This window comes from Tamandua tetradactyla, chromosome 16 (assembly GCF_023851605.1).
Source record: "Tamandua tetradactyla isolate mTamTet1 chromosome 16, mTamTet1.pri, whole genome shotgun sequence".
NCBI classification, from domain to species: Eukaryota; Metazoa; Chordata; class Mammalia; order Pilosa; family Myrmecophagidae; genus Tamandua; species Tamandua tetradactyla.
In genome coordinates this window covers 27,084,815-27,102,306 of record NC_135342.1, presented here as the reverse complement: position 1 = coordinate 27,102,306, position 17,492 = coordinate 27,084,815, and the positions used below count along the sequence as shown (strand labels likewise).

The window sequence follows — 17,492 nt, the reverse complement described above, 5'->3', positions numbered from 1 at the left end:
CAACCTCACTTCTGTGGTATTTCTTCCAAAAAGCATATCCAGATTATCAGGAACCATTAGAGAAAAGCAAGTTGGGACATTCTCCAAGGAACTGACTTGTGATAAAAGTGTCAGGACTATACAAATCAAGGCAAATCTGAAAGGCTCTTCAATTAAAGATGATTAAAGAAACATGATATCTAAACATGATGCCTGCTTCTGCACTATATGCTTTACTGCAAAGGACATTATTGGGACCATTGATGAAAGTTTAATGGTGTCTGATGACTAGATGTATTAATGTTAATTTCTTGATCTTGGTAATTGTCTTGTGGTTATGTAAGGACATGTCCTTGTTTGTGGGAAATGCACATTAGCATATTCAAGGGTATGTGGCATTGGCTCAGGAATTTACTCCCAAATGGTTTTGGGGGGAAATTTCCTTAATCTATGCAATCTACATTGATGCCCCATAGGATTTTCTTATACTTGTCACTCATGTTTGTATATATATCAGTGCCTCCAAATAGTGTCCTTTTCATGGATCTTAAGATTTTTTCCCCCACCAGAAGGTTGACTTTTATCTCCCTGGCTTGTCTAGAGCTGCTAAGCAACTGGTTACTCAAAGTTGTGGTTTGTATTTTTCTTTTTAACCCATCCCCCAGGTTAGCCATCTCAATACTCTGTCCTCCCAGGAAGGAGAAGTGATCAAGTCCCATGTAAGTTTTATATGATGTATTTATTTTATTACCTTATTTTGTAGTATGGATAAAGTAGATTACAATAATCCCAACAATAAAATGAAAACCTGTTTCTTTTTGCTAAAGCTGCCAAAATGCAATAAACCAGAAATGAACTGATTTTGAACAATGGGGATTTATTAGGTTACAAATTTATAATTCAAAGACTGTGAAAATGTCCAAATTAAGGCATCAAGAAGAAGATACCTTCTCTGAAGAAACGCTGCTGGCATCCAGGGTTCCTCTATCAGATAGCAGGGCACATGGCCCTTGTCTACTGGTCCTTCACTCCTGGATTTTATTGCTTTCAGCTCCTGGTTCCAGTGGCCTCCTCTCTGAGCTTCTGTAGGTCCATTCTTAGCATCTCCAGGGCTTTTCCCTCTGCTTGCTCCAAACTTCCATGGCTAATTCTCTCTGAGCTGTATGGGCTCAGAGAGAGGAAAACAAAAGATCTTCATGAGCATCAGAATAAAATGCTTTGGGGTGGGCCACAGTGGCTCAGCAGGCAGAGTTCTCACCTGCCATTCTGGAGACCTGGGTTTGTTTCCCGGTGCCTGCCCATGCAAAAAATAAAATAAAATAAAATAAAATGCTTTGGCAGCGTTTTGAAGTGGTCATCCATAGCTCTCCACACCATCTTTACTCTAGTCTCAGAAAATGAGGTGTTCCTCCTTTCAAAGAAAGGAGAAAATTGTGCATTTTTTTCTTATTTCTACATCCTTTTGGAATTTAGTGTTTTGATTTCTTTCTTCATTTGTTTTATGAGAGGGAAAGTTCAAATTTGTTCTTCATGACATACTTTTTTTAGAAATCTGATATTTTGTCCTTTTCATTAAAATCCTCTGACCACTTAAAAATAATTTCCCATTAGTGAATACTTTTTCTTTGCCTATTTCTTAAGTGGTGTTTCTCCCTAGAATTCTATTGTCAGCCTCCTTTCTCATTCCATTTTGCTAGCTTCATGAATTAGCAAATCCCACTACAGTGGCTTCAGCTACTAGTTATACATGAATGATTATTAATTGCTCATTTCCATCCTAGTCCCTATTGAGCATCCAGTGAACATATTCAAGAGTCTATTGGATATCTTTACCCCGTTTTGCAAACCTTGAATTTTACATGCCCAAACTCTGGTTCTTTATTTCCTTCTCATTTCCTTCTGCCTCCAATACCATTTGTCATATACTTTTGGCCAGTGACTCCTGTAGCCATCTGTGTTACTCTATCATTTCCCATTATAAGATTTTCTCTTTCATACACAATGTTTGATGAACATGTAAGTTGTCTGAAGCAATAAACACAGATACTTAGTGAATATATTATGACATTATCTCTTAGAGTATAAAAGAAAACTAGTTAAACATTAGGTACTTATTATATAGCTTTTTATGAACTTTGACCTCTGCATGCTTTCAGAAGATATCACCCTTAAATATACCACTCTTAAATTGATTAGAAATATGTTGTTACGGTACACAATTACATTTAAGGATGTGGCTGTTGACTTTACTGAGGAGGAATGGCAACAACTGAAACCTGCTCAAAGGAATTTGTACAGGGATGTGATGCTGGAAAATTATAACAACCTGATAGAAAACTATTATTTTTCAAAATCTCTGTTTGACATTTAAGTTCTATATAGAATTTGAAAACTTTAATGACTTCTTTTGCTTCTGTAAATACTGCAGTATCTCAATTCAATTCAGTTCTATTCTGACTCTAAATGCCCAGAGTTAGGCAAGACTCCACAGGTTTAGGGCAGTTCTCTACAAGAGTACCCTTTATGTGCCATTTGCAAGTTAAGGGGCACAGACCGCTGGTACTTCTGTATCAACTGGCTAGAAGTTTGGAGGGTCCTACCTCCCCTTCAGGTGCAACAATTCACTAAAGCAAGTCATTGAATTTACTGAAAGCACAGTATTTACAACTAAAGCTTTATTATAATAAAATGATACATATTAAGAGGAGAAATATATAGAGCAAGGACTGCAGGGTGGACCTCAAACACAAACTTTCATGGCGTCCTCACATGAACTCAGAGCCTTTCACTTTCCCAACATAACAAAGTTATTTTTTCAATTCTGGAATCTCAGACTTTGAGTATCCTGATTTTATGTGTGATTTTATTACATAGGCATGCTAACAGAGTACAGTACCCACGTGATTGAACTCTGTGTCCAGACCCACTTCCTTTCTAGAGTTCAGAGAGGTCAGGCTGACATTACACAGCTCAATATCCCAACCTTCAAATCACTTAACTAGTCTTTCTGATGTGGCCATCCCCCACCCTAAGACTACAAATACCCTGTCATTTTCTTAGCATTTAAACTATTAGGTATGGTTAATCACCATGATTAACAAAAAAACACTCCTTTTGAGGGATATAGAGATTATCTCACCAAGAACAGGGAAGACCAGCCAAATTTTTACTCAGGTTCATTTTTCATTTCATTCTTTATCTCTTTTCATCCATTGTACAGTGTGTCAGAATTAAAGCCATAGGCATATCCCTCATTGTCCTTTCATTGGCTATCAGCATACTTAAACTCTTCTACATGCTAGTTTTACCAGACAAAGCCCATGGATTCTTTTGCCCAACAGGCTCAATAACACCAGGGTTTCAAAGAGAGAAAGAGATTTTTATTGCTAGGTACATAGTAGGAGAGCAGATGGCCTAACAGCCCAAAATCTGTCTCCTCAAACAGCAGTAATTCTGATAGTTTTATTAGAGAAAAGGATGGTCAGGGTTTAAGGTAATGAGCACAGTGGTTCCAGGTGATGTAATTAGAGGTGATCTAATTATTGAGCATGCACAGATTGATTACATGCTTAGTCACAGACTATATATAAGAAAATAGTGGAATGAGGTATAGGTGACTTGTAGATTAAAGTTTAAGATACTGCACATGTCAGGTGGGCCCATTTTGGTTAGATCCAGTTTTGATTATCAGGACAACTTTGGACTTTGGGTGGGTTAGTTCTTGGCTGACCCAAGACCTTTCATTAATAAACATTAGGGGCTGGTGCCTGCCCATGCCACAAAATGAAAAAAAATTTTTTTAAATAAACATTAGGGTCTGTCTTTACTGATTACAAGACTCTAAAGTAAAAAAAAAAAAAAAAAAAAAAAACTGGATAAATGAGTACAAATGAAGGTTAGTCACAAGATTTTACAATCACAGGGCAGAAGATAAAGGTGTACAATCATTATCAGATATCAAGGCAGCTGGATTATAATTTAGAGATTTCAGATCTTTCCCTCTGTCTCCTTCAGTATACCAGAAAGCAGAAAGGGATATCTATGCAATGATTCAGCAATAATAGTCATCCCTTAAATCTTCATTTCTCAGTTACATCATAATGTTGTTATAAATATTGCTGCCATTCTGCTAACCCAACTCCAGGTTTTTTTTTTTTATTAAACAAACTGGGTTTTTTTGTTTTTTAATAACCATTTGTTTTGTGAAATAGAACACACATCAAAACTGCATAAAGCATAAATGTATATCTTGACAAAATAGCATTAAGTAAATATCAATGTAATCATTCTCCTGGCTAAGAAATTAGCCAGAGCATTTCCCTGATCCCTCAATTATGACGATCATGATCCTTATTTGTTCATAGTCTTATAACCTAAGTGTTCATTCCTAAAGATAATATTTAGTTTCTTTTTAATTCTATATAAATAGAGTCATAGTTTATGTACTTTTTATGCTTGAGTCCCATTTGTTCAGTATTATGATTGCATGATTCTTCCCTTGCTGTCTATATGTAATTTTTATTCATTTATTTTTATTGTGGCTTAGTCTTCCATTGCATGATTGTACCACAATTTATTGATCCATTCTATTATTATTGTTGGAAATTTGATGTGTTTCCCATTTTTTGCTGTTATAAATCATGCTGCTATAAACACTCTTATAACTATTATTGATGGAAATTTGACTTGTTTCCAGCTTTTAATGGTTGTAAGTCATGTTGCTATAAACACTCATATATATCTCCTGATGCATATATGCATGCATGTTTGTTCGTTATAAACATAGGAGTGGAATTATGCCATAATGGGTTATGAATATCTTCAGCCTTAGTAGATAATACTAGACCATTTTCTAAAGTATTTATTTCCATTTATATTCAATCAGAAGTGAAGTGTTCTTAAACAGATACTAGTGTTTGCCATTATTGGTCTTTTTATTTGAACCATTCTGGTAAAGGTATAGTCTTACCTCATTGTGGTTTTAATTTGCATTCTCCTGATTACCAGTGAGATAGAATACTTTTTCATATGTTTATTACACATGAATTTCCCATTTTACTCTTTGGCATCCAAGGCTCTTGGCCATTTTCCTACTGAATTACCTGTTTTTCTTTTATTGATTTATAAATGAACTTTTTCCTTTTCTGGATAAGAGTCTTTTATGGCTTGAATTTTCTTCAGCTAGACAGCTTGCTTTCTTCATCTCCTAATGGTAGTTTATGATGAACAGATGTTTTTAAGTTTAATGTAGTCAATTTTTGACATCTTTTAATGTTAGTGCTGTGTGTATCCCATTTAAAAAATTGTTTTACTAACCCAAGATCAAGAACATATTCTCTAATATGTTCAAGTTTATTGTTTTCTCTTTAAAATTTTTATAGTCTACATGGAACTGATTTTTATATATGGTTTTATATATGATTTGCGTATCAAGTATCACCTATCTCCATAAAAATATACAGGTGATAACAAATTTATTGAAGAAATTGTTCTTTCCCTGTTGCTTTGCTATGTCACCTTTGTCATGAATCACCCATATATGTATGAATCTATTTCTAAGTGATCAATTTATTTTCATTCTATTTGTCTACTTTGTGCCTGTAGCAAACAGATTTAATAAGTGTTCATACCTACTAGAGCGAGGCCTTCCACTTTTTTTTCCATCTTCAAAGTTGTTTTGACATTTCTATATAAATTTTAGAATCAGTTTGTCTGGTCAACAATAAAACCTCTGAGAAGTAAAGTAGCATTGCATTAAATCAATAAATAAGTTTAAGTACAGTGGGTATTTTTACCATATTATTCATGAACATGATACCTCTCTCCATTTATTTATACCTTTAATTTCTCCCTAACTTTTTAAGTAAATTGTTGTGTGGAGGTTATGAATATTGTTGCACCATCCTTGCAGTTCTACTAGGAATTCTTCATGGTGTTCTCTCTCTTTTTTTAAACACTTTTTATTGTGAAATATAACAAATATACAAAGGAAAGAAAGAAAAAGCATTAATTTTCAAAGTACACTTCAGCAAGTAGTTACAGACCAGATTTCAAAGTTCATTATGGCTTACTATTCTACTGTTTCAGATTTTTCCTTCTAGCTGCTCCAAAACACTGGATGTTAGAAGAAATTTCAATTTAGTCATTCAGCAGTCATATTTGTTAAGTCCTGTTTTCTCTAACTGCTCTTTTTCCTCTGATCCTTCTTTCAGCCTATAAGGATCTTTAGGCAATGCCAGTTCTGACTTTTTCATTGGGAGAAGGGGTGTTGACACTAAAGGGTACAGGATATAATTAGATGATAATCTTGGAGAGGCTAGTCCCTCTAGGTTTCAGGATTTATCTGGCCTAGGAACCCTTTGGAAATTATAAGTTCCAGGAAAGCATTGAAAGCATTCATAATGCATGAAACTTTTACAGAGTCTCAGTTCCAGTCCTAGATGTTCTTAAGAATTAACAGGAATGACATTGGTTGGGGTTTCATCAACTATGGCAATTAGCACTATCTCCCTGAAGATTGCCTAAGAGTGGCCTCCAGAATAGCCTCTGACTCTATTTGATCTCTCTTAGCCACTGAAACTTTATTTTATTACACTTATTTCCCCCTCTTTTGGTCAGGAAGGCATTGTCCATCTACATGCTGGGGACAGATTCATCCATTTGGAGTCAAGCCCCATGTTGTCAGGGAGATTTTTACCCCTGAATGTCCTTTCCCACATAGAAGGGAGGATACTGATTTTCCTTGCAGAGTTGGGTTTGGAGAGAGAGAGAGTCCTCTGAGCAACAAAAGAGGTTTCCTGGAAGCAAATCTTAAGCTTCTTTATAGGTAGCTTAGCTTCACTACAGAAATAAATTTCATAAGAGCAAGCTTCAAAATCCAGGGTTTGGCCTATTTTCTTGTGAATCAGCAATGGTTGAGAGAGTATGTGGGGTTTCCCAGATAGGAAAGTTTAATAGTTCCATGTCTTCATAGTCCTTCAGACCCAGAAGGGACTGTACCAATAGTTTTAAATTTTCAGCCCACCATAGGCTGAGATGTATCTTGGTATTACATTAAGCCATACAGAATTACAAGGCCTTGTTCCCATTCTGGACAACTGGACTTTGGGTTATTTAAATGAGCTATCCAGACAGGTTGATTTAGATTGTATGCTACAGAAAATTTAGGTTTTAGACATGATAAACCTCTCTGCCTTTGATCTCATACAGTAGGTGAAGATCTAGAATACATACAATATTGTCATTTACCCTGAACTCTGATTTACCTTAGTCCCAGCCATTTTTATCTCTAATAGAGGCCTGATCTCTTTTAGTTACATTAACTGTTACTGGTTACACTAACTGTTACTGTATATAGTTGTGCTAACTTTCAGGGCTACAGCACTCCATTTCTGGCTCTTATATGTCACAAAGTTACTCAAAAGTTCCAGGGAAATGCCAGCTAATAACACATATAGGTCAGTGTCTCAGAATCTAGAAGTACACTTATGACTAAGTGGGACTGCTATAACAGTTTATAATCTAGGTTCCAGTTTTCTTATAAGTTTTTCTGAAAGAGACCTTAGCATACTTGTTCTATTGTTTCTGCAAATTTTACATAACACATTGTTCCCAAGGTTTATTCATTTCGTTGTGTGCTTCTCAACATCCTTCCTTTTTGTAGCTGCACATAGTTCTCTTTTAATAATTCTTCTGATATTCAGCTGGATTATTTTTGCCAAGCTTTTAATTTAGATTTTGGCCACATTATATATAAGGATACCTGTCTTTTTCTTATAGGTCCTTGAATTCCTTGTCAAGTTTTGTTATTATTATGATTTTTTCATAGAAATATTTTGGAAGTCTCTTTTTGTATGCTTCATTACAGAAGTCATCAAATGTTCCTTCTAAAGGATCAGGTAGTTAATATTTGAGGCTTTGTTGGCTGTTCATCACTGCTATTGTGAAAATAGCCATAGACAGCATGTAAACTCATGATTGTGGCTCTATTCCAATAAAACTTTTGTGAGAAAACAAATGGCAGCAGGACTTGACCCTTGTTCTTTAGTTTCTTGATCCACTCCCTAGGACAATTTAAATGAGAATGGGGTAATCTTGTTTCTTACGCTTGTAGTAAAATTGACCTGTTCAACCACTGAATCTTATGCTTTTGAAGAAAAGCATAATTCCATTTTATTTCACATCAGCTTCTATTTTAATTGTACTTCCTGAGAAATTTCTTATCCTTCTTTTCTGAAGTACTTTTGAACTTTTTGTTCACTTGTCACATTTTTAATTCCTGAAAGCAATTTCTTATTGTCTTTTTTTTTTTTTACTCTTTCTCAAGAATCTCAAAGTGAATTATTCTGAGTGTTGTTAAAATTCTCAAGCTAATAATAATAGGCAATACTCTTGTACTTACTTTGCAGCAGCCACTGAGCTAAGTGCTTTATGTGCCTTTGCTTGCTCATGTTATTCTTTCAATATACCTATGAAGGGATGCCTGTTATCACCCTTTTCCAGATGTGGAAACTAAGGCTTAGAGAGTTTACTAATTGCCCAAGGCATCCCATTAGAAAGAGGGAGAGCCAGGGTTCCCTTCTCACTTTTTCCCAAGTCCAAGCCTCTTCATTTATCTACCAAATCCAAATTGGCCGAAGAAGCAGACATTCTGTTCCCTAGTAAGTTAGAGCAAGAAAATTGGTTATCAAAATGTCCTTGGTCTGAATGTCTATTTTATGAAACTATCTTTTAATTTTCTTTTCTTTATTGCTTCTTTTTTTGTATGCATTTATCATCACAGTTGACTTTTTTTTTCTTTTCTGTGAAAAATAACATATACCAAAAAAGCGATAAATTTCAAAGCACATTGCAACAATTAGTTGTACACCAGATTTCAGAATTTGGCATGGGGTACAATCCATAATTTTAGGTTTTTACTTCTAGCTGCCCTAAAATGCTGGTGAGTAAAAGAAGTATCAATATAATGATTCAGCAATCATACTCATTTGTTAAACCCTACCTTCTCTGTATAATTCCACTATCACTTTTGATCTTTCTCCTACTCCTTAAGGTATTTTGGCTGTGCCCATTCTAACTTTTTCATGTTAGAAGGGGCTGTTGATAATATGGGATAGGTGGATGGAGCCAGTTAGATGTTCTGGAGAGGCTGGCCCCCTGCATTTCAGAACTTATCTGGTCCAAGAACCCTTCTGGAGGTTGTAGGTTTCTGGAAAGTTACTGTAGTACATGGAACCTTTGTAGATCTTATATAATGCCTTAGGTGTTCTTTAGGATTGGCAGGAATCATTTTGGCTGGGGTCTGGCAATTGTTTTGCTTGGTAGCTGCCAGAATGTGATATACCAGAAATGGAATGGCTCTTTAAAAGGGAAATTTAGTATGTTGCAAGTTTACAGTTCTAAATCTGTTAAAATTGTCCAAATTAAAGCATGGCTATAGAAATTCCAATCTAAGGCATCCAGGGAAAGATACCTTGGTTCAAGAAGGCTGATGATATTCAGGGTTTCACCCTCAACTGGAAAGGCACATGGTGAACATGGCAATGTCTGCTAGCTTTCTCTCCAGGCATCTTGTTTCATGAAGCTCCCCCAGGGGCGATTTCCTTCTCCATCTCCAAAGGTCTCTGGCGGCGTAGGCTCTCATGGTTCTTGTGGCTCTCTCCTCTCATGGCTCTCTCATTCTCAAGCTTTCTCCAAAATGCTTCCTCTTTTAAAGGATTCCAGTAAGGCGCGCCACGGTGGTTCAGCAGGCAAGAATGCTTGCCTGCCATGCCAGAGGTCCCGGGTTCACTTCCCGGTGCCTGCCCATGTAAATAAATAAATAAATAAATAAAATAAAATGAGTATAAAAAAAGGATTCCAGTAAACTAATCAAGACCCATCTGGAATGGGTGGAGTTACATCTCCATCTTATCAAAAAGTTAATACCCATAATTGGACGTGTCAGTCTCTGTGGAGATAATCTAATCAAAAGATTCTAACCCACATTATTGAATAGGGATTAAAAGAAATGGTTGTTTCTATAAAATTGGATCTGGATTAAAATGTGGGTTTCCTTGGGTGCATAATCCTTTCAAATCAGCACAGCAGGCTATGATAGGTGGCAGTGTCTAATTGAAGCTTACATAAGAGTGACCTCCAGAGTAACCTCTAGACTCTGTTTGAACTCTCTCAGTCACTGATACCTTATTTGTTACATTTCTTTTCCCACATTTGGTCAGGATAATATTGTTGATCCCGTGGTGCCAGGGCTAGGCTCATCCCTGAAATTTATCTCCCACACTGCCAGGGAGATTTTCACCCCCGGATATCATGTCCCACATGGGGGGTGGGGGTGGGGGGGTGCAGTGTGCAATGATTTCACTTCTTTAATCCTTTTTTACACTGCCCTTTTCTTGAATGCTATGTTCTGTTGTCTTTCTACATTATTTACTGTTTTTTTTAAATTGTGGTAGCATATATAAAACATGAAATTTGCCATTTTAACCATTTTTAAGTGAACAGTTATGTGGCATTACTTTACAGTGTTGTGCTACCATTAGCACTACCCATTACCAAAACTTTTTTATCACTGTCAAGGGAAACTCTGCCACATTAAGCAATAAGTCCCCATTTTCCCTATTGCCAACTCCTGTCAACCTCTAATCTATTTTGACTCTATGAATTTGTTTATTCTAGATATTTCAAATAAGTGGAATCATACGTTTGTCCTGTGATTATTTCACTTAGTATAATGTTTCACAACTTATTAATGGTGCAGCATATATCAGGATTTCATTCCTTTTTATGGCTGAATTATATTGTGTGTGTATATATACCATATTTTGTTTATCCATTCATCCTTGATGGATACTTGTTTCCACTTTTTGGTTACTGTGAATAATGCTGCCGTGTACATTGGAATGTGATTATCTGTTTGAGAACCTGTTTTCAAGTCTTTGGGGTATTTATCTAGAAGTGGGATTGCTGGGTCATATGACCAGTCTGTATTTAACTTACTGTGGAACCACCAAATTGTTTTCCAGAGTGGGTTGTACCATTTTACATTCACCAACAATGAATGAGTATTCCTATTTCTCCACATGTTCTCCACCACTTATTTCTTGCTTTTTAAATAGTAGCCATCCTCGTTGGTATGAAGTAGCAGCTTTCATTTACATTGCCCTAATGGCTAATGATGCTGAACACTTTACATATACTTATTGGCCATTTGTATTTATTCTGTGGAGAAATGTCTTTTCAAGTCCTTTACCCATATTTTAATTGATTTGTTTGGTTTTTTTCTTTGAGTTGTAGGATTTTCTAATATATTCTGGACACTAGGCCCTTATGAGGTATGTGATTTGCAACTGTTTTGTCCCATTCTATAGGTTTCATTTTCACTTTCTTGATAATGTTCTTTGATGCCTGAAAGTTTTTAATTTGATGAAGCAGAATTTACCTATTTTTTTCTTTGGTTGCTCATGCTTTCTGTCATGTTTAAGATTGCATTGCCAAATCCAATACTATGAGGTTTATCCCTATGTTTTCTTATGGGATTTTTATGCTTTTAGCTCTTATATTTAGGTTATTGACACAATTTATAGTAATTTGGGGGAATGGTGTTAGGTAGAGATCCAATTTCATTCATTTACATGTAGATATAGTTTTCTCAGCACCATTTGTTGGCAAGACCATTCTTACCCCATTGAGTAGATCCGTTGAAATGAGTTGGCCATAGAAGTAAGAATTTATTCTAGATTGCCAGTTACATTCCATTGGTCTATATATCTATCCTTATGGTAATACTATACTGTTTTCATTATTAAAGATTTGTTGTATGTTTTGATATCAGGAAGAACTTAAACTTTGATTTTTAATTTTTTTTCAAGGAGGCCTCTTTGGTGCCTCTTGCCATTTTATATGAATTTGAGGATTGACTTTTGTGTTTCTGCTAATAAGCTGCTGGAATTTTGATCATGACTGTGCTGAATCAGTAGATTGCTTTGAGTCATATTGACATCTTTACAGTATTAGGTCTTTGAATCCCTGAAAAGAGACTGTCTTTCCAATTTAGTTAGATCTTCTTAAATTTCTTTCACAATTTTTTTTTTAATTCTTATTGTGTAAGATGTTGCCCTGCCTGTACAGATTTATTCTTCTATGTTTTATTCTTTTATATGCCATTGTACATGGAATTTTATTCTTGATTTCCTTTTCAGATTGTCCATTGCTGGTATTTGATTTCTGCTTGGTCATCTTCTATCATATTACATTGTTGATAAGCTCTTGTAGTTTTGTTATGGGTTCTTTGGGATTTCCTCTAATTAGGGAACATCTGTAAGTTGAGATAGTTTTACTTCTTCTGTTCCAATTTGAATCCCTTTTATTTCTTGCTCTTGCCTAAGTACTTTGCCTAGAACTTCCACTGCATTTGAATAGCAGTGGTGAAAGCAGACATCCTTGCTTTGTTTCTTATTTAGGAACGAAGCTTTCAGTTCTTTCCCCATTGAATGTGATGTTAGCTAAGGGTTTTTCATCATTGTCTTATCATGTGAAGAAGTTCTCAGCTAGATCTAGTTTTCTGAGTGTTTTTTATCATGAAAGTGTGTTGGATTTGTCAACTATGTTTTCTGCATGGTCATCAGTTGTCATAAGGATGTGGCCTTTCCCTTTGTTCTATTATTGTGGTAATTACATTGATTGATTTTCTTCTGTTGAACCACACTTGCATTGCTGGGATAAATTCCAGTTGGTTATGTGATGATCCTTTTATTAAGGGGTATCAGTCTGTAATTTTCTATTCTTGTGTTGCTTTTACTAGCATTGGTATCCTGATAATGCTGACACATTATAATTAGGAATACTCCCTCCTCTTCAATTTTTTGGTAGAGCTTGAAAAAGACTGTTCTTAGTTTTTCTATTATTTGGTAGAATTTAACAGGGAAGCCATCTCCTTTTAGACTCTTCTTTATTGAAAGCTTTTTTGATTATTGATTGAATCTATTTTCAGGCATACTTTTCTTTATTGTGCTTCACTTTGCTTTCCAGATATTGCATTTTTTTAAAAATTGAAGTTTTATAGCAACTCTGCACTGAGCAGCATTTATTGGCACCATTTTTTTGCAACAGCATGTGGTCATTTTATGTTTCTATGTTGCAGTTTAGTAAATTCACCATAGTTCAAATTTTTTCATTATTATTATACCTTTTAATGATGATCTGTCAGCAGTGATCTTTGAGGTTACTACTGTAATTGTTTTGGGGAGTCAAAAACCATGCCCACATAAGATGGCAAACTTCATCATTACATGTTATGTGTTCTGTTTGCTTCACTGACTAGATGTTCTCCTTCTCCCTCACCTAGGACCCCCCCTATTACTTGAGATGCAGTATTGAACTTAGGCCACTTAAAAACTTTGCAATGTCTTCTAAGTGTTCAAGGTATTCACATTAAAACAAAAGCTAGAAATGATTAAGGTAAGGGAGGAAGGCATGTCCAAAGTAGAGACAGGCCTAAAGCTAATCCTGTTGCACCGAACACTTGGCCAAGTTGCAAATGCAAGGAAAAGTTCTTGAAAAAAATTAAAAAGTGCTACTCCCTTGAACATATGCATGAAAAGAAAATGAAACAGCCTTATTGCTGCTATGGAGAGTGTTTCAGTTGTCTGGGTAGATCATCAAACCTGCCACAACATTCCCTTCAGCCAAAGCCTAATGCAGGGCAAGACGGTATCTCTCTTCAATTACATGAAAGCTGAGAGAGGTGAGGAAGTTCCAAAAGAAAAGTTTGAAGGTAGCAGAGATTGGTTCATGAGGTTTAAGGAAGGAAGCCATCTTCGAAATATAAAAGCTCAAGGTGAAGCAGCAAATGCTGAAGTAGCAGCTGCTATGAGTTAACAAGAAGATCTAGCTACTATAATTGAGGAAACTGCCTCCACTAATAACACATTTTCACTATAGGCAAAAAAGGCATCTATTGGGAAAAGCTGCTATCTAGGGCATTCTTTGAGGATAAGTCATTGCCTGGCTTCAGAGCTTCAAAGGACAGGCCTACTCTCTTGTTAGAGGCTAATGTCAGTGGTGATTTTAAGTTGAAGCCACTGCTCATTTACCATTCTCAAAATCCTAGAGCCCTTAAGAACTATGCTAAATCTACCCTCCCTGCCCTTTATTAATGGAATCACAAGGTCTGAATGAGAGCAAATTTGCTTACAATATTTTTTTAACTTTTTTTGTTGTATAGTATAACATATGCAAAGCAAAGAAATAGAAAAGCAATAGTTTTCAAAGCCCTCTTCTGCAAGTGGTTACAGGACAGATCCCAGAATTTGTAATGGGCTAACATACAATCCCCTCGCATTTTTCCTTTTAGCTGCTCCAGAATATAGGAAGCTAGATAAAAAATATTTTTTATCATCAGGTCGACTCTTTTCCTTCTTTTTTTTGTGAAAAATAGCATACATACAAAAAAAATCTATAAATTTCAAAGCACAGCACACAGTTAATTGTAGAACATATTTCAGAGTTTGACATGGGTTATAATTTCACAATTTTACATTTCTATTTCTAGCTGCTCTAAAATATTGGAGACTAAAAGAGATATCAATTTAATGATTCAGCATTCATATTCATTTGTTAAATCCTATCTTCTCTAATAACTCATCATTACCTTTGATCTTTCCATCCCTCTCTTTAGGGGTATTTGGACTATGGCTATTCTAAATTTTTCATATTGGAAGGGTCTGTCATTAATATGGGGTAGGGAGATGGAACTATCTGATATTGTGAAGAGGCTGGGCTAGGTTTCAGGACTTATCTGGACCAGGGACTTATCTGCAGTTTGTAGGTTTCTGGAAGGTTATTCTACTGCATGGAACCCTTGTGGAATCTTATATATTGCCCTAGATATTCTTTAGGATTGGATGGAATAGTTCTGGTTGGGAGTTGGCAGATTATGATACATAGCAAGGTCTAACTGAAGCTTATGTTAAGAGCAACCTCCAAAGTAGCCTCTCGACTCTATTTGAACTCTCTCTGCCACTGAAACTTTATTAATCACACTTCTTTTCCCCCTTTAGGTCAGGATGGAATTGTTGATCCCACGGTGCTAGGTCTGGATTCATCCTTGAGAGTCATCTCCCAAGTTGCCAGGGAGACTTTCACCCCTAGATGTCATGTCCCATGTAGGGGGAAGGGCAATTATTTTACTTGTAGAGTTGAACTTAGAGAGCTTGAGGCCACATCTGAGCAACAAAAGGGGTCCTCCAGAAGTAACTCTTAGACATGCCTATAGGTAGTCTAAGCTTCTCTGCTACCTGTATAAGCTTCACAGGAGAAAGCCTCCTGATAGAGGGCATGGCCTATTGATATGGGTGTCCCTAAAGTTTGACAAGTATCAGGGGATTCCCTGGTGGTAAGGTTTAATAGTTCCATATTTTTATCCCATCCCTCGGGACTTTGCCAATACTTTTTTATTATCTGCTTTATATACCCTAGGATATATCCAGGCATTACAATGATCTATACAGGATTAAAGGACCTCTTTCTTATTTTGTGCTCCCCATGTTTCAGTTGTTAAATGAGCTACACAGATAAGTTGAATTAGATTATGCCCTACAGAAAATTTCAGTTCCTTGATCAAATAAACCTTTCATCCATCTGTCTCAAAGAGTATGTGTGGTTCTAAAATATAGGCACTGTCTTCCTTACCCCTATGTTCTGAATTACTTTAATTCCAACCTCTTCATTCTTATCTCTAAATATCAGGTTATATATAAAACAGCCTCTCAGAATCCAGAAATAATAATCACTACTATGAACTTAATGTGTCTGCTTTAAAAGCTTCCAATCTAGGTCCCTGTTTTCTTATAAGCATTTTCTAAAGGTGACCATACCAGTGTTTTCTTTGTTTGTATTTTGTCTCACCAAATGTCCCACATGTTCATTCACATTGTTGCATTCCTTACGACTTTATTCTTTTTGTAACAACACAACCTTCATTCATAAGTATACACCATCGTTCGCCAATCTACTTCTCCGTCAGCGCACACTTCAGCCACATGCATTCATCAGGCATCAATGTCCAGAGTTCATCAACATTCTCAATTTTAGATAATTTCATTGTTCCAAAAAGAAAGAAAACCAATAAACACATCCTCGCCAAATAAGAAATCTAAACCTCCTCTTAACTCTTGTCCCTGACCCCTTATTTACCTCTGCTATTGCTGTGATAGTACTGATGGTTTCCTTTAGAACATAGCTCATAGTATCCAACAGCAGTTTTCCCCCATACCCAGGACTTAAACACTCTTAGTACAAGAATCATATCTTTGAAGTAATTCTTAAGAGAACTAGTTCATATTTCTAGTGTTAATCAGTGGGACACAGAGGTCTATACAACCCCTTTCAATCTTGTTAATCTTCAATATGGCAATATTACTTAAAGACCCACTACAGAACCACCTTCACTCCTATCTTCTCCTTTACATTGGAGTTCAACTTGATTAGCTAACAGTTCACCCATCTCTAGCTTCTATGTATCTCTAAGTCCCCTATATTCTGTATTATAAGCCTCTGATTATACCTTTATGCTCCTCATAAAAGTAAAATCATACAGTAGCTATCCTTCTGTGTCTGGCCAACTTCATTCATGAGCATTATGTCCTCAAGGCTCATCCATCTTGTCATGTGCTTCAGGATGTCACTTTGTCTTACTGCTGCGTAATATTCCATCATATGTATATACCACATTTTGTTGATCCACTTGATGGGCATTTGGTTTGTTTCCATCTTTTGGTGGTTGTGAATAATGCTGCTATGAACATCGGTATGAAAATGTCTATTTGTGTCATTGCTTTCAGTTCTGGATATGTACCAAGTAATGCCATTGCTGGGTCATAAGGTAACTTGATATTTAGTTTTCTAAGGAACCACCAAGCAGTCTTCCATAGTGGCTGCACCAATTTCCCACCAGCAGTGCATAAGTTTCCCAGTTTCTCCACATCCTCTCCAACATTTATAGTTTCCTGTTTGTTTAATATATGTGTGAGGAGGTATCTCATTGTAGTCTTGATCTGCATTTCCTTTATAACCAATGAAAATGAGCATCTCTTCATGTGTTTTTGAGCCATCTGTATTTGCTCTTCAGAAGAATACCTATTCAAATCTTGAGCCCATTTCATAGTTGAGCTTTTTGTTCTTTAGTTGTTGAGTTCTATGATTCCTTTGTATATACAGGAAATCAAGCCTTTGTCTGATATGTGATTTCCAAATATTTTCTCCCATTGAGTTGGCTGCCTCTACCTTTTTGACAATCTTTTCAAGTGCTGAAACATCTGATTTTGAGGAGTTCCCATTTATCTATTTTTTTCTTTTGTTGCTTATGCTTTGGGTATAAAGTTTATGAAGCTATCTTCTATTACTAGGTCTTGAAGATGTTTCCCTACATTTTCTTCTAGAAGCTTTATGGTGCTGGTTCTTATATTTAAGTGTTTGATCCACTTTGAGTTAATTTTTTGTACAGTGTAAGATAG

General features: G+C 36.0%; 1 long non-coding RNA gene across 3 annotated transcripts in view; it reads left to right on the top strand.

Moving 5' to 3' along the window:
* LOC143660099 (uncharacterized) overlaps positions 1-17,492 on the top strand; it is a 91,114-nt gene that overhangs the window by 18,973 nt on the left and 54,649 nt on the right. For all 3 annotated transcript variants that reach the window (XR_013163844.1, XR_013163845.1, XR_013163843.1), the window contains one exon: positions 645-698. This is a non-coding gene — a long non-coding RNA (uncharacterized LOC143660099). The remainder of the gene's footprint in view (positions 1-644; positions 699-17,492) is intronic.